Source organism: Pristiophorus japonicus, unplaced genomic scaffold, assembly GCF_044704955.1.
Source record: "Pristiophorus japonicus isolate sPriJap1 unplaced genomic scaffold, sPriJap1.hap1 HAP1_SCAFFOLD_91, whole genome shotgun sequence".
In the NCBI taxonomy this organism is placed as follows: domain Eukaryota; kingdom Metazoa; phylum Chordata; class Chondrichthyes; family Pristiophoridae; genus Pristiophorus; species Pristiophorus japonicus.
Window position 1 is genome coordinate 1,477,336 of NW_027254835.1, and position 18,862 is coordinate 1,496,197.

At 44.3% G+C, this 18,862-nt stretch overlaps 1 non-coding gene across 1 annotated transcript; it reads right to left on the minus strand.

Annotated features, from left to right (window-relative positions):
* Positions 1-9,646: 9,646 nt before the first annotated feature.
* On the minus strand, positions 9,647-9,719 carry trnak-cuu (transfer RNA lysine (anticodon CUU)). Its single transcript has one exon. It is a non-coding gene; the product is annotated as a tRNA-Lys (tRNA).
* Positions 9,720-18,862: the final 9,143 nt, after the last annotated feature.

Consider the following 18,862-nt stretch of genomic DNA (forward strand, 5'->3'; position numbering starts at 1 on the left):
CTGTCTCAGCCTGTAGGGGGCCCACATTGACTTTGGCTAATCGTTTCCTTTTTACATACTTGTTGAAGCTTTTAGTCTCTCATTTTCTATTTTCCCTTTCCTTTTCAATTTCTTGGTCCTCCTTTGCTAAATTCTGAAATCCTCTCAATCCTCCGGCTTACTGCTCTATTTGGAAAAATTATAAGCCTCTTCCTTCGATTTAATACTAATTTAAACTTCTCTTGTTGGCCACGGTTGGAGCACTTTTCTTGTGGGGCTTGTGTGCCTTAAATGAATGTATGGTTATTGTTAATTATGTATTAATTCCTTAAATGCTGGCCATTGCTTGTCTATCGTCAGACATTTTAATGTAGTTTTCCAATCTAACATAGCCATCTCTCCCCTCATGTATACATACATAGTTTCTTTGTTTAGATTCAAGACTCTAGTTTCAGATTTAAATAAATCACTTTCAAACTTAATGTAAAATTCTATCATATTATGTTCACTCTTCCCATGGTCCGCTTTATTACAAGGTTATTAATTAACTCTTTCTCATTGCAAAATACTCGATCCAAAATGGCCTGTTCTCCAGTTGGTGCCATAACTTATGATTTCGAAAACCATCTTGTACACATTCCATGAATTCGTCCTTCACACTATTATTGCAAGTTTGGTTTGCTCAGCCTATATGTCGGTTAATCTCCACCAGGATTTCTGTATTACCCTCGTTACATGCACCTCTAATTTTGTGGAGTTATACTGTGCCCTACATTACCACTTCTGTTCGAGGTCCTATAAACAACTCCCAGCAAAGTCTTCTGCCTCTTGCTGTTTCTTTGCACCACCCAAACTGATTCTACTTCTTGGTTTTTAGAGCTAAGATCCTTTCGCTAATGTCTTCATTATCAGATAGCCCTCCTGCTTTTTCATTTCGCCTATCCCTTCTAAAAGTTAAATATCATGGAATATTTAGTTCCCAACCATGGTCACTTTGCAACCATGTCTCTGTAATGTCTGTTAGATCAAATCTATTAAGTTCTGTTTGCACTAGTAATTCATCTATTTTGTTTCTGCGACAGCACCTCCCAAATCTGCCACCTCTAACACCCAGAAGGTCAAGGGCAGCAGGTGCACAGTAATATCAGCACCTCAAGGTTCCCACCCAAGTCACGCACCATTCTGACTTAGAAATATATCGGCATTCCTTCATTGTCGCTGGGTCAAAATCGTGGAACTCCCTCCCTAACAGCACTGTGGGAGGACCTTCACCACACGGACGGCAGAGGTTCAAGAATGTGGCTCACCATCACCTCCGAAAGGGCAATCCGTGATGGGCAATAAATGTCCAACTTACAGTGACACCCACATTCCGCGGATAAATAAAACAAGAATATCCTTAATTTGTGACTAACTGAGAAATATGATAACCATGAGCTGCCGTTTGATGACGTACCACATACGAGGCGTGTTAACAACATTGAATGACGTGGGATAAAAGGGCAGCATGGATACATTATTGGCAAAGGGACAACAAGCAGAGAGTCGTGGTGAATGGCTGTGTTTCGGACTGGCGGAGGATGTACAGTGACATTCAAGGTTCAGTCCTCGGACCACTGCTGGCTTTGATAGACATTAATGAATTGGACTTGGGGGTGCAGGGGAAAGTTTACAATTTGCCGAAAGCACGAAACTTGGAAGCGTGGCGAAAAGTGAGGAAGGAAGCAATAGACTTCAAGAAGACATAGACCGGCTGGTGGCATGCGCGGACAAAGGGCCGATGGAATTCAGTGCATAGAATTGTAAGGTGATACGTGTTGTAGCAAGAATGAAGAGAGACCGTACAAACTCAATGGTACAATTTTAAAGGGGGCGCAAGAACAGACAGATCTGGGAGTGTTTGTGCACAAATCTTTGAAGGTGTTGGATAAGCTAATAAAGCAGTTAGCAAAGCATATGGGACGCCGGGCTTTATACATGAGAACACAAGAAATCGGAGCAATTTTGCCCCTTGAGCCTACTCCGCCATTAAATAGTATCATGGCTGATCTGATCTTGGCCTCAATTCCACTTCCCTGCCCACTTTCCATATCCCTTGACTTGGTTATCATTCAAATATTCATCTACCTCCACCTTAAATATATTCAATGGCCCACCCGCCAGAGCTCTCTGGATACAAGAGTTCCAAAGATTCATGACCATCTGAGAGAATAAATTCATCCTCATTACCATTTTAAATGGGCAACCCCTTATTCTGGAACTATGCCTCCGGGTTCGAGATTCCCCCTCGAGTGGAAACGTCCTAACTGCATCATCCGTGTCAAGACCCCTCAGAATGTTATAATTTGCAGTAAGATCACATCTCATTCCTCCAAACGCCAATGAGTATATGCCCAACCAGCTCAATATTTCTTCATAAGGCAACCCCTTTATCTCAGCAATCAACCTCATGCACCTCCACTGAAATGCCTTCAATGCAATATATCCCTCCTTAAATAAGGAGACCAACCTGCACGCAGTACTCCAGGTGTGGTCTCACCAACGCCCTGTACAGTTGTAGCAGGACTTCCCTACTTTTATACTCCATCCCCCTTGCAATAAAGACTAACATTCCATTTGCTTTCCTGCATGCTATGTTTTTTCCATGCATATTAACCCCCAGATCTTAACCTATCTATATAGTTTTGCATATTATTTGCATCCTCCTCACAACTTTTTTTCCCACCTATCTTTGTATCCTCAGCAAATTTGGCTACAGTACACCCGGTCCATTCATCAAAGTCATTTATATAGCTGGTAAATAATTGAGGACAAACACTGATCTCTGTGGCACCCCTCCAGTTACAGTTTGCCACCTCTCTGTTATTTGTTAGTTAACCAATAGTCTATCCATGCTAATATATGACCCCCAACCCCCCGATCACTTATCATGTGCAGTAACCTTCTATGTGGCAGCTTATCGCATGTTCCCTGGAAATCCAAATACATTACATCGACTTGTTCCCCGTTAATCACCCTGCTCGTTGCATCCTCAAAGAACTCTATAGCAAATTTGTCAAACACGATTTCACTTTTATAAAACCATGCTGACTCTGCTTGATTGTATTATGATTCTCTAAATGGCCTGATATGACTGGCTTAATATTGGACTCCAGCATAACTGATCTATAGTTTACTGCTTTCTGTCTTCCTCCTTTATTTAATAGGGCCGTTACATTTGCCGTTAAAATCGGGGATGCTCAAGGGGCCAGTATGAGGAGCGCAGATATCTTGGGGAGTTGTGGGGCTGGAGGAAATTACAGAGATAGGGAGGAGCGCCACCATGGAGGGGTTTGAGAAATTAAGGAATATAATTTTTAAATCAAGGCATTGCTTAAGCAGGAAACAGTGTCGGTCAGTGAGCACAGTGGTGATGGGTGAATGAGACTTATTCTGTGTTAGGGCATGGGCAGCAGAGTCTTGGATGACCTCACCTTTACATAAGGTACACCGTGGAAGCCAGCCACGGCAAGTCTAGAGGTAACAAATGCATGGATGAGGATTTCAGCAGCAGATGACCTGAAGCAGGAGCAGGGTCAGGTGATGTTATGGAGCTGGAAATAGGCAGTCTTAGTGATGCCACGGATATGTGGTCAGAAGCTCACCTGAGGGTCCAATATTGCACCAAGGTTGCAAACAGTTTGGTTCAGCCTCAGACATGTGGCAGGGAAAGGGAAGGAGTCGGTGGCTGCGAAATGCACAAGATTCCACAAAAGAGACTGTTAGCTGAAATGAGTGAAATTGAAGGCAAATTATTGGAGTGGTTACAAGATTGTTTAGATGGTCGAAGACAGGGAGTAGGGATAATGTGAATATATTCAAATTGGAATGTCGAACTAGTGGTGTCCACAAGGATCTGTGCTGGAGGATCAACTATACACTCTATTTATTAATGACATGGACAACATTACAGAGAGCCAAATATCTAAGTTTGCCGATGGTACAAAGTAAGTCGTGTAGATATAGTAAGTAGTGTAGATATAGGCACAACATTACAAAGATAAATTGATAGATTAAGTGAGCGAACAAGGCTGTGGCAGATGGATTATAAAACACACAAGCGTGACTTCATCCATTTTGAACCTGAGAGAAATAGATCGAGTATTTTTTGAGTGGTATAAAGCTGGGAGCCGTGGGTAGATTTCGGGGCCCATGTACATACATTAAAATATAGTAGTCAGGTGCAAAATATATTCACAAAGGCTAAAATAATTTTAGTCTTTAGATCTACAGTGCTGGAATATAAAGAAGAGAATGTATTACTAAACTATAAAAAGCCCTGATTACATCATATCTGCAGTATTGTGCACAGTTCTGGGCACCGCACCTTTGAAATGATATATTGGCCGTGGAGAATATTACCAGGGCTCCGTGATAAACTGTGAGGATAGATTAAATAAACTAGGCTTCTGGTCCTTGGAATACAGCAGGTTAGGGAGCGATTTCATTGGGTGTATTGGACTTGGAAAGGAATTGAAGGGTAGATGGAGAGACACACTTTCCGCTGGCGGAGGACTCTAAGACAAGGGAACAAAACCTTAAAATCCGAATCTGGCCATTCGGGAGAAACGTTGGGAAACACTTCTTCACTCAAAGGGTGGTAGAAGTGAGGAGCTCTCTCCCACAAAATACAGCAGATGCTATCTCAATGAATTATTTTAAATCTGAGGTAGATGAAGGTTTTCTTGCCAAGGGTTTTACAGGATATGGAGCCAATGCGTGAGGACACAGATCAGCCACAATCTCATTGACTGGAGGAATAGGCTCGAGGGGTTGATACATATTAATGCTTGGGGGTCACCAGACACCAGAGGGCGCCGCAGTCGGAGGTCATGGGGGTTTACACATGTGGCATGCGTGCTTGGTCATCTGTTTCTAAGCTGGGTGTCTTTGTCACGCAGACACTCTCGGGCTGGAATAAAGATGGATCAGATTGCACCTGAGTGAGTTTACAGCAACAAGACTCTTGAGTCATTACAATTGGCGACGAGGTAATTTAAGACCCTTCGCATGCACAACGGGCACATTGGAAATCCTGGAGAGATTTGTGAAGGGTGAGGATTGGGCAGATTTTGTCGACCGCCTGGATCAGTATTTTGTGGCCAACAGCATGGAGGCAGAGACCGACACAGTTAAGCACAGGGCAGTTCTCCTCACCGTTTGTGGTCTGAAAATTTACGGCCTCATAAAGAATCTTCTCTCGCCTATACTTTCGGTGGAAAAAGTGTATGAAGAATTGTGTACTTTCGTGGGTAACCATCTGAAGCCACAGAGGGGATCATCATATCACGCTACCGTTTCTACACACATGTTCGTGCTGAGGGTGAGGATGTGTTGGGATTTATTGCTGACCTGCGACGTCTTGCTGAGCCGTGTAAGTTCAGGAACATGCTGGAAGACATGCTGCGTGATGTCTTCGTGCTGGGCATCAGCCATGATGCGATCCTCAGGAAGCTGTTGGCTGCAGAGATGCTGGATTTGAAAAAGGCCATCGCGACTGCCCAGGCTTGCATGACGACGGATGATAATTTGAGGCAGATATTATCGATGAGTCAGAGTTCCACGGCAAGTACTGTAAACAAGATGGCGCCGTTTTTGGGCAGAGCTGCTTACACGAAACTTGCCGCTGCTCAGAGCCCGCCAACTGCTTCGAACCAGATTTCACCCTGTTGGCATTGTGTGGGCAATCATCGGCATCATCAGTGTGAGTTTAGACAATATTCATCAAATGAATGTTCGAAAGTGGGGCATCTTCACAGGATGTGTCAGTTTCCCCTCTTTATGCTCTGCAGATAAAGGCAGCATTAGACAACAAACTCATTTCTCCTCCACTGATTTGTAACAGGTAACTGTCGGTTGAGCTCACGATTTGACAACGAGACTTGTTGATCAAGCCTCATTGACAAAGGCAACAAAACTGGCCACCAGCATCAGGTGTCTCTCACTTGTTGATCCCAAATTTTCAGCAGCTGGGACAACATGAATTCAGATCCACCGAGATTTGAACTTGAATCACTGGATTCAGAATCCAAAGTGCTGACCATTACACCATGGAACCAATCATGGCAAAAAATTGGAAACATTTCCCAAAACAACAAAACCATCTCCAACATTACACTTTGGCTCGGCCTTTTCTCATCCACACCGTCAATTTCCCCTCTTTACGCTCTGCTAATTATTGATGCAGAGCAATTCACACAGATGCCGTCGAGGCTATGGGTTCTCAAGTAGCTGTTTCTGTTTCACACTGTTCATCACAGCTTGTACTTCAGTCTTGCCAGGTAAAAAGTGCGTTGGCATTGCAATGCATTAATGTAAAATGCTTGGCATGAAAAGAAAATGCAACGTTTTGTCGAGTGCATATTTATCCTGCTGATTGCATATTGCACAGATAATCTCAGCACACACTGTGCAGGTAAAAGCAGCATTAGACGACAAACTGATTTCTCCTCCGCTGACTTGTAACAGGTGTAGGGGGTGGTCTCGGAGGTCACGTTCACCTCTGACCTTCTGAGAGGTTCGAATTGCTCCCATTCCCTGAGTTCTCGACTTTGGATTTTTTGGGGATTTGACAAAGTGCAAGAGACAACTGGTTTGGTGCAAGAAAATTTAATTTTATTCAGGAAAGATAAGTACAATGTCAAAACAGACAATCTCTGGAATAAGGAACACTTTATTACACATGCAAAAGGGGTTACAGAAAATAATACACCTCCCTCCTCCCAATACCTAAATCTGACTCGGTTAAACTCTAGGGCAACGGGGATAATGCTCACCAATCCTCTTATTGACAGTTAGCGGTGGATCACGGTTTCAGGGTTCGCTGGACTCTGTAGGTTCTGCTTGTCGAACCCCGAACATCGTGGAAGATTTCTACTCCATAGTCTTCAGTTGGGTGGAGTCCGCTGATGCAGTAGGGCGTGTTTTAGATTTATGGGGTGAGTATCAACTTTGCTCTGGTAGGAGTGGGTTGTAAAGTTCCTTTCGGTAATGTTTTACCAGTTGGCTGCTCAGGGATAGCTTGTAGCGTGAAAACAGCTTGCGAATATTCGGGTTTTCGTCGAATTGACTTCAGTTTGGAAGTCGTTGTTCGCAGTGGCTCAATATTGCCAATTTGGTTGCTGGTAATATCTTGTTGGTTGTTTCTTGAGTCTCTTGCTGCCGCGGCATGCTTGGTGTCCTGGTTGTTAAAAATAAGATAACATAAGAATTAGAAACAGGAGTCGGCCATCTAGCCCCTTGAGCCTGCTCCGCCATTCAAAAATGACATGGCTGATCTGTTTGCGATGCTGTCTTGGTCAATGTTCTGAAGATACCAGGTTAATGAAAGCTGGTGTGCTGATCTTGAAGTCTGCCAGGTCTGAAGTATATGAAGCTGGTGTAGGAGCAAAGGTGGCTACTTCACTGTAAAACAGGGCCTCAGTTATACCTTGAGAGCCTTGCGAATGTGCGCGCCAAATCAAACCCAATTCTTTGTCTTAATTTTGGATTGGTAATTCTTTGTTGGATTTTGGCGGGCTCGTTAACGGTAACATGTTTTAGGATGTGTCGATCGGTTGAATTCGAATCGTAATTATACGAATTATATTCGGTGTTTACGTTGTCTGCCTAGGCCTGGGTTTTCCATGCAGGCCGGAAGGTGATTAACATTATGCATGTGTGGATGGGTTTCATTCTTGGAGCTATCGCTGGCTATCTCTGGGTGAATTGTTGCTATGTTAATGTCTCCTCGAGAGCAGGGTTTTGGAGTTTACACAGTTCCGCATACAATTTGTTTTAGCTCGAATATCCCAGACAGCTCCAATACCCAAAGACTGGTCTTTTAAGAGATTACTGTTCCCCTGGAACATTTGCAGTCCTTTTCCCTTTCAGACTCATGCAACCTTTAAAATCCCAAAGTTCATTTTAAGCGATTCCAAAATGAGCCTTCCTTAGAGTTTCTTTGTACAGAGGGGGAATCTGTGAATTTTGAGAGATATCGAGTTTTACACAGGTAACTGACGGTTGAGCACACGATTTGACAACGAGACTTGTAGATCAAGCATCAATGACAAAGGCAACAAAACTGCCCACCAGTACCAGGTGTCTTTCATTTGTTTGTCTCAAAATTTCAGCAGCTGGGACAACAAGATTTGAACTCAGATCACTGTATTCAGAGGCTAGAGTGCTGAACATTACACCATGGAACTGACCATACCAAAGTCTTTGAAACAGTTCTCAAAAACAACAAAATCATCTCCAACATTACACTTTGGCTCGGCCTTTTCTCATCCACAGCGTTAGTTTCCCCTCTTTAGGCTCTGCTAAATATCGATTTAGAGCAATTCACACAGATGCCATCAAGTTTCTTGTCAATAGTGACCCCCAGGATGTTGATGGTGCGGGGTTCGGTGATGGCAATGACGTTGATAGCCGGGCCTGCTTAAGTTGCATGTTCCTGTCACTGATTGCTGCCAGGCTCCTGTTGGCTCCGCCCCGAGGGTTTATCTCGAACTTTAAACCACGAAACAGGTTCTCCTGAATTCCAAGGTGTGTACGGAAATCAACCACCAAAAGTCCTGTCATTAACCACAGGGGTTCCGGCAATTTTCTGATCGCAAAGCACTTTCAGTCCTTGTCCTTGTCCAGAAAATTACAGAGGCGGGAAATGGGGAGCTTCATGACATTGAAAGGAGAACATTGTTGTTTGGTGCAGTTCCGTTCAGAGAAATGTTTGTAAAAGGAACTTTTTGCAGAGAGAGGGATTGAGCATTTCAGCTTGTTGCTGAACACTTCTCTCTGGGCACTGAGCTAAGCAGTAGTTTCTGTCGTGCAGTGGTTATCACGTTTGTCTCACATGCGAAACGACCTTAGTTTGATCCCAGGCAGAAATATTGTTTTTGAAACAAAAACTTGTGTGCGATAATATTGAACAAAAGCAGTCCGGGTCACATTGTCGCATGATGCAAGCTACTTCGGATCCGGGCCAAAGCTCCCCGTACACCGAGCACACGCTCAGGAAAACCCCGGAGGAGAGGATATCCCGGTCACTGGGCCTTCCAGCAACACTGAACAAGCTCCCGGTCTGAAACTTTCCAGAGTAATAACTTGCAACTGGCGCATTCACCAGTCAGGATGGCCGAGCGGTCTCAGGCGCTGCATTCAGGTTGCAGTTTCCTCTTGAGGCATGGGTTTGAAACCCCCTCCTACCATTAATTGTATTTAATTACAAACTCATTTGTTTTGACACCACTCTGAAGTGCATTGAGACATCCATCCAACTTCATAAAATTATTCCACTTCAATTCCAAACGGTAATATCAAAGTTACTTCAGAAACAGCCTCGATCCCGGGTGGCTGTCGCGAAAGCAATGGTTTTGTGAAGTATTGAAAGGTGCCCTCGAAATATCTGGCACTGCTAATTTAAAAACACGGTTATAAGTTGTTTCAGTGCAAAAGAAGGCAGGCTCGAAGGGCCAAATGTCCGACTCCTGCTCCTGGTTCTTGTGTTCTTATGCAGAGCACAGAACAAATGATTAAATTATCAACTCTCCCTCAGTTCGCATTTCTTTCATTGTGCAAAAGAAGATTATGGGCTCATTAATAATGTTTTCCCGTGAAAACAACATAAGATTTAAGGAAAATTAATCACCCAACGTGGGGTTCGAACCCACGAGCGTGAGATTAAGAGTCTCATGCTCTACCGACTGAGCTAGCCGGGCTTCTCAACGGCTACCCTGTCAATCCCCTTCAGAATATTGTCCGTTTCAATGAGATCACCTCTCTTTCTTCTGAACTCCAGAGAGTCTCGGCATATTCTACACAATCTCTCATCATAGGACAGTCCTCACATCCCAGGAATCAATCTGGTGAACCTCCGTTGTACCACCTCCCAGGCAAATATATCCTTCCTCAGATAAGAAGACCAAAACTGTGCGCAGTACTCCAGGTGTGATCGCACCAGAGCCCTGTATAATTGTAGCACGACTTCCTTACTCTTGTACTATGGGCTATTTATTCGGTACTATGGGCTGAATATCCTGTTTTTCTGCTGATTCTACGGTTGTATAAAAATGTATTAAAATTTGACAGTCACTTATTTGTATTTCCTTTAGTGTGCAACACATGTGGATGGATTAATGATGATTGAAACAATTATTCAGTATATCACAGACTTCAATTATTTTTGTCAACTTGCTCTGTAAAAATGCTTTCTGTGACCGAGAATCAAACCCAGACCACGGCAGTGAGAGCACCAAATCCTAACCACTAGCCTACCAGGGAACACTGCTTGCAGTCTCTGCGATAGCTTTAAAAAAATCAGCTTACAATCACAGCTGAGAATTGTGCGGTGACACGGCATGGAACTGGATTTGCTGGGAGCTGCGTGGAGGCCCCGACCTGCGTGAGAACACCAGCGGCAGGTCGGGGCCATAAAAGGAGCGGTGAGCGGCGGCCTGGGAGCATCGTGGTGGTGTACAACGGCAAGGTACAGCGCGAGCTGGTGCAGGAGGGCGACGGCAGCGAAGAGTGATGTCATCAAAGTCCAGGTCAGTGATTGGAGCGTGGGCAGGTACAGCAGGAGCAGCGAGAGACTGTGGAGGGATGTGATCGGGGCCCAGGGGCGGCGTGAGTTCAGGGCCAGGGGCCCAGGGGCAGCACGGGCCAGCCCACACTGCGATATGTGTGCACTCTGGGTCCGTGCAGCAGAGCTGGTCTCCAGTCGTCCAGGCGTTCGAGCGGCAGGAAGGTGGAGCGAGCAGGGCCCTATAAAGGCCCAGCAGGAGTCGGGGATCGGCGGCAGTCGGAGGTGTAGCTGGAGGAGGAGCAGCGAGCAGCGAGCTACAGCTGGTGCAGGATCAAAATTAAGAAAGAAGTTTAAAGTAATCGAAGGGTGACGTCACAACCAAGAGGGCAAGTGATTGGCTGGTTGAGTAGTGCGTAGTTTTCCTTTCATTGTTCTTTCTTCTTGATCTTAGCAGTAAGAAACCTTGTCATTGTTGAAAAATTAACTAATTTAAGGGTTCATTAATGGCAGCAGAGGCCAGACCTTTGTCATGCTCCACCCGAGCTATGTGGGAAGACAGCTTCCAGCATCCCTGACGACTGCATGTGCAGAGAGTGTATCCAGCTGCAGCTCCTGACAGACCACATTGTGGCACTGGAGCTGCACATGGATTCACTCTGGAGCATCCGCGATGCTGAGGAAGTCGTGAAGAGTACGTTTAGTGAGTTGGTCATACCACAAGTAAAGGTTACTCAGGCAGATTGGGAATGGATGACCAAAAGGAAGAGCAGTGGAAGGAAGGTACTGCAGGTGTCCCCTGCAGCCATCTCCCTCCAAAACAGATACACCACCTTGGGTACTGTTGGGGGAGGTGACTCATCAGGGAAAGGCAGCAGCAGCCATCCATGGCACCAGGGTTGGCTCTGCTGCACAGGAGGGCAGGAAAAAGAGTGGGAGAGCTATAGTGATAGGGGATTCTATTGTAAGGGGAATAGTTAGGCGTTTCTGCGGGCGCAAACGAGACTCCAGGATGGTATGTTGCCTCCCTGGTGCAAAGGTCAAGTATGTCTTGGAGCAGCCAAAGAGCATTCTGGAGGGGCAGGGCGAACAGCCAGCTGTCGTGGTGCATATAGGTACCCACGATATAGACAGAAAATGGGATGAGGTCCTACAAGCTCAGTTTAGGGATCTAGGAGTTAAATTAAAGAGTAGGACATCAAAGGTAGTAATGTCACGATTGCTACCAGTGCCATGTGCTAGTCAGAGTAGGAATTGCAGGATAGCTCAGATGAATATGTGGCTTGAGGAGTGGTGCAGAAGAGAGGGATTCAAATTCCTAGGACATTGGAGCTGGTTCTGGGGGAGGTAGGACCAGTACAAACCAGACAGTCTGCACCTGGGCAGGATTGGAACCAATGTCCTCGGGGCAGTTTTTGATAGTGCTATTGGGAAGAGTTTAAACTAATATGGCAGGGGGATGGGAACCTTTGGAGGGAGACAGAGGGAAGTAAAATGGGGCAGAAGCAAAAGATAGAAAGAAGAAAAGTAAAAGTGGAGGACAGAGAAACCCAAGACAAAAATCAAAAAGGGCTACATTACAGTAAAAGTCTAAAGAGACAAAGTGTGTTAAAACGATAACTTGAAGGCTCTGTGCCTCAATGCGAGGAGTATTCGTAATAAGGGGGGGGAATTAACTGCGCAGGCAGCTATTAATGAATATGATATAATTGAGATTATGGAGACATGATTCCAGGTTGATCAAGGTTGGGAGCTCAACATCCAGAGGTATTCAATATTCAGGAAGGATAGACAGAAAGGAAAAGGAGGTGGGGTAGCGTTGCTGGTTAAAGAGGAAATTAATGCAGTAGTCAGGAATGACATTAACTTGGATGATGTGGAATCTGTATAGGTAGAGCTACGGAATACCAAAGGGCAGAAAACGCGAGTGGGAGTTGTGTACAGACCAGCAAACAGCAGTAGTGAGGTTGGGGACAGCATCAAACAAGAAATTAGGGATGCGTGCAATCATGGGCGACTTTAATCTGCATATAGATTGGGCAAACCAAACTGGTAGAAATACGGTGGAGGAGCATTTCGTGGAGTGTATTAGAGATGGTTATCTAGATTAATATGTCGAGGAACCAACTCGAGGGCTGGCCATCCTCGACTGGGTGATGTGTTATGAGAAAGGACTAATTAGCAATCTTGTTGTGCGAGGCCCCTTGGGGAAGATTGATCATAATATGGTAGAATTTTTATTAAGATGGAGAGTGACACAGTTAATTCAGAGACTCAGGTCCTGAACTTAAGGAAAGGTAACTTCGATGGTATGAGGCATGAATTGGCTAGAATAGACTGGCGAATGATCCTTAAAGAGTTGACAGTGGATAGACAATGGCAAATATTTAAAGATCACATGGATGAATTTCAACAATTGTACGTCCCTGTCTGGAGTAAAAATAAAATGGAGAAGGTGGCTCAACCGTGACTAACAAGGGAAATTAGGAATAGTGTTAAATCCACGGAAGGGGCATATAAGTTGGCCAGAAAAAGCAGCAAACCTGAGAACTGAGAGAAATTTAGAATTCCGCAGAGGAGGACAAGGATTTAATTAGGAAGGGGAAAATAAGAGTATGAGAGGAAGCTTGCTGGGAACAAAAAAACTGACTGCAAAAGCTTCTACAGATATGTGAAGCGAAAAAGATTAGTGAAGTCAAGACGGAGTTAGATATGGCCCTTGCGGCTAAAGGGATCAAGGGGTATTGAGAAATGATCAGCCATGATCTTATTGAATGGTGGTGCAGGCTTGAAGGGCCGGATGGCCTACTCCTGCACCTATTTTCAATGTTTCTATGATTTTATGTTTCTATGTCCCTTGCAATCAGAATAATGTGAATTTATAATGGAGAACAAGGAAATGGCAGACCAATTGAACAAATACTTTGGTTCCGTCTTTATGAAGGAAGACACATATAACCTTCCGGAAATACTAAAGGACCGAGCGTCTTGCGAGAAGGAGGAACTGAAGGAAATCCTTATTAGTCAGGAAATTGTGTTAGCAAAATAAATGCGATTGAAGGCCAATAAATCCCCAGGGCCTGATAGTCTGCACCCAGAGTACTTAAGGAAGTGGCCCCAGAAATAGTGGATGCATTGATGATCATTTTCCAACATTCTATAGACTCTGGATCAGTTCCTATGGATTAGAGGGTAGCTGATATCACCCCACTTTTTAAGAAAGGAGGGAGAGAGTAAACAGGGAATTATAGACTGGTTAGCCTGACATCGGTAGTGGGGAAAATGCTGGAATCAATTATTAAAGATGTAATAGCAGCGCATCGGGAAGGCAGTGACAGGATCCATCCAAGTCAGCATGGATTTATGAAAGGGAAATCATGCTTGACAAATCTTCGAGAATTTTTTGAGGATGTAACCTTTAGAGTGGACAAAGAAGAACTAGTGGATTTGGATGTGGACTTTCAAACAGCTTTTGACAAGGTCCCACACAAGAGATTAATGTGCAAAATAAATAAATGGTATTGGGATAATGTATTGATGTTGATAGAGAACTGGTTGGCAGACAGGAAGCAAAGAGCAGGAATAAACAGGTTATTTTCAAAATGGCAGGCAGTGACTAGTGGGGTATCGCAAGGTTTAGTGCTGGGACCCCAGCTCTTTAAAATGTACATTAAGAATTTAGACGAAGGAATTGAATGTAATATCTCCAAGTTTGCAGATGACACTAAGCTGGGTGGCAGTGTGAGCTGTGATGAGGAAACTAAGAGGCTGCAGGTTGACTTGGACAGGTTAGGTGAGTGGGCAAATGCATGGCAGATGCAGTATAATGTGGATAAATATGAGGTTACCCACTTTGGTGGCAAAAACAGGAAGGCAGAATATTACCTGGATTGTGAGAGATTAGGAAAAGGGGAGGTGCAATGAGACCTGGGTGTCATGGAACATCAGTCATTGAAAGTTGGCATGCAGGTATAGCAGGCAGTGAAGAAGTTAAATGGCATGTTGGCCTTCAGAGCGAGAGGATTTGAGTATAGGAGCAGGGAGGTCTTACTGCAGTTGTACAGGGCCTTTGTGAGGACACACCTTTGATCTCCTAATACACCTTTGATCTCCTAATCTGATGAAGGGCTGTTGAGAGAGTGCAGCGAAGGTTCACCGGACTGATTCCCGAGATGGCAGGAGGGAGATGGGGAAACAATTAACGTGTGCCTATTCCAGAGACTTCAGACTGGATCGACTGGGCTTATATTCACTGGAATTTAGAAGAATGAGAGGGGATCTCATAGAAACATATAAAATTCTGATGGGATTGGATAGGTTAGATGCAGGAAGAATATTCCCAATGTTGGGGAAGTCCAGAACTAGGAGACACAATCTAAGGATAAGGGGTAAGCCAGTTAGGACTGAGATGAGGAGAGACTTCTTCACTTAGAGAATTGTGAACCTATGGAATTCTCCACCACAGAAAGTTGTTGAGGCCAGTTCATTAGATGCGGCCGGTACGGCTAAAGGGATCAAGTGGTGTGGAGCGAAAGCAGGAATGGGGAACTGAAGTTGCATGATCAGCCATGATCATATTGGATGGTGGTGAAGGCTCGAAGGGCCTGCACCTGCACCTATTTTCTATGTTTCTATGTTTCTCTTATGCTTGAACTGTTTAAAACTGTCGTTAGGCCAAAGCGAGAGTACTGAGCACTGTTCTGGTCACCAAATCACAGGAAATGTTAATTGAACTGCAAAGGGTTGAAGGGAGATTCACGAGGATGTTGCCAGGACCGGACAATTTTAGCCATGAGTCAAGATTGGATAGCCCGCGGTTGTTTACTGTGGAACAGAGAATGCGGAGGGGAGATTTGATTGCGGTGCATGAAATGATGTGGGGCCGAGATAGAGTGGGTTAGGATGGAACTAATTCCCTCAGCAAAGATGGAAATTACCACGCGGGAGAGAATTAAATAAAGATTTGAAGGATTAGACAGGATTAGTGAAGAACACTTCTGAACCCAAACAATAGTGTGGGTTTGGAGGTCACTGCCTGAATGGTAGTAAATGCAGAAAGCCGCATCGTATTTACAAAGTGTTTGGTTATGCACGAGAAGTGCTGTAACTGACACGGCTACGGACCAAGAGCTGGAAAGTGGGATTAGGCTGCAGAGCTCCTTTTCAGCCCACATAGACACGGTGGGCCCAATGGCTGCTCTCTGTGCTGTAACTTTCTATGATTCTACCATTCCCAGTATTTCCTTATAAGTTTTTTAAGAAAAGGAAATTATGTCATTCTTTTAGGAATGTGAGACTTTTGTCTCCGGGTCTTCTGGGCTTTATCTGATTGGGAATTGTGCTCATGTTATTAAAAGTCTTGCTGTGAAAGTTGTTGATATCATCAGTTTGTTCAGTAACTGTAACTAAACCCAGTCAGCAGGGGCAATGTTATAACTGGATGGATTCTCTCATCTATAAATATGGGGAATCTTCGCATTGTCTCAATTGGTGAATTGCTCCCAGCATTAATACCAACCATCGATTCATCGATTCTAATCGCAAGGGAAAATGTCTCTTGGTTTTCTCATCAAGCTCCAGATTCTATGGGCAATTGTTGATGTCCAAAAGATTTATGATCCTCTGCTGGCTGCAGTGGGTGTCCCTGGTATGTTCCTCCTTTCAGCCGGTATTACAATAACCCGAGATTAACAGTAAATGGCTTCTTAGTCCCTGTGTCCAGCTTTTTATTCAATTACTTTCCTTGCAGTATAGCAACGAATAAACTTCAAAAATACATCGATGTCTGAAAACACTTTGGGGCATCCTGTGGTCATGAAAGGTGCTGCACTCCGGCAATTCATTCATTCATTCATTGATAGAAACATAGAAACATAGAAAATAGGTGCAGGAGTAGGCCATTCGGCCCTTCGAGTCTGCACCGCCATTCAATGAGATCATGGCTGATCATTCCCTCAGTACCCTTTCCTGCTTTCTCCCCATATCCCTTGATTCCTAAAGCCGTAAGGGCCATATCCAACTCCCTCTTGAATATATCCAATGAACTGGCCTCAATAACTCTCTGCGATACAGAATTCCACAGGTTAACAACTCTCTGAGTGAACAAGTTTCTCCTCATCTCAGTGCTAAATGTCCTACCCATTATCCTAAGATTGCGTCCCCTGGTTCTGGACTTCCCCAACATCGGGACCATTCTTCCCGCATCTAACCTGCCCAGTCCCGTCAGAATCTTATATGTGTCTATGAGATCCCCTCTCATCCTTCTAAACTCCAGTGTATAAAGGCCCAGTTGATCTTGTCTCTCCTCATATATCAGTCCAGCCATCCCGGGAATCAGTCTGCAGAACCTTCGCTGCACTCCCTCAATAGCAAGAACGTCCTTCCTTAGGTTAGGAGACCAAAATTGAAGACAATATTCCAGTTGAGGCTTCACCAAGACCCTGTACAACTGCAGTAAGACCTTCCTGCTCCTGTACTCAAATCCCTTAGCTATGACGGCCAACATACCATTTGCCTTCTTCACCGCCTGCTGTACCTGCATGCCAACTTTCAATGACTGATGAACCATGACACCCAGGTCTCATTACACCTCCCCTTTTCCTAATCTGCTGCCATTCAGATAATATTCTGCCTTCGTGTTTTTACCCCCAAAGTGGATAACCTCACATTTATCCACATTATACTGCATCTGCCATGCATTTTCCCACTCACCTAACCTGTCCAAGTCACCCTGCAGTCTTTGGCATCCCCCTCACAGCTCACACCGCCACCCAGTTTAGTGTCATCTGCAAACTTGGAGATATTAAACTCAATTCCTTCATCTAAATCGTTGATGTATATTGTAATGAGCTGGGGTCCCAGCACTGAGCCCTGCGGCACTCCACTAGTCACTGCCTGCCATTCTGAAAAGGACCAGTTTATCCCTACTCTCTGCTTCCTGTCTGCCAACCAGTTCTCTATCCACATCAGTATATTAGCCCCAATACCATGATCTTTGATTTTGCACACCAATCTCTTGGGTGGGACCTTGTGAAAAGTCTTTTGAAAGTCCAAATACACCACATCCACTGGTTCTCCCTTGTCCACTCTGCTAGTTACTTCCTCAAAAAATTCCAGAAGATTCGTCATTAATCATTAATCCATGCTGACTTGGACCGATCCTATCACTGCTTTCCAGATGCGTTGCTATTTCGTCCTTAATGATTGATTCCAACATTTTCCCCACGATTGATGTCAGGCTAACCGGTCTATAATTACCCGTTTTCTCTCTCCCTCCTTTTTTAAAAAGTGGTGTTACATTAGCTCCCCTCCAGTCCATAGGAACTGATCCAGAGTTGATAGACTGTTGGAAAATGACCACCAATGCATCCACTATTTCTAGGGCCACTTCCTTAAGTACTGTTTCTTCCTTCCTTTCTCCTGTCTCTCTGTTGTTTTGTGAATCGCTCCTGTGTGTGTTTGATTCTGGTCCATGCTGCACTGATGTGAACTCCCATTCATTGCTAGCAGTTCAATGATTGCTGTGTCTTTCGTTTGTCATTATTAGATCCATTTCAGCAGTCTTCTGTCAGGCGATGGGACCAGCCATACTACTTATTCTCTCACTTTAAAGGGGATAATTTGTTGTAAATTCTGAGTCCGAGTTTCGGCTGAGAAACTGTTCCATGATCTCACACAAATTAGGTAATTTCTGCATTATACAGTTGATTATTTAATTGTACAAATGAGTCAGAACAGTTAACTGACAGAATCATTGATAATACAATCTGATTCAGCTGCCGCACTTTCCATCATTTCCCGTTTTAAGTTATGAATAGTTAAATTACAGTTCTAATTTTGATCCCGGTTTATTATTATGCAGCACATTTAATGGCTTGATTACTGAGACTGAATCCGCATTATCAATTGAATCCCATGCCTGCCTGATACAGTTCACCATATCGCTGATCGAATGTATAGTCATTGCAGCGTAGTGTTTTGTTCGTGACACCATTCGTTATTGGATTGTGATTTATTCATTTTTGAATTAAAAGCCGAGTGCACTCCGGCACTTGAGGAAAAGACCAAGAGTCACAGTGTTTGAATAGAATGGAAATATTTGCCGGCACAGATCCGATGCACCGATTGGCCTCCTCCTGTTCTCTACTATTCTACGATTCTACGATTCTCACTTCTGAAACCCAGTTTTGGTGTAATGGCCTGGGATTTGCTCTCAGCATTTGCCATCATTACAGCTGTGAATCTGAGAGCAATGTCCGGAGTAAGCACATGCGCAGTTACAGGTGGAAATCCAGGAGTTGCTGCCAGTCATTTCCTGTTCCTCCCCAGGACTCGCTGTTA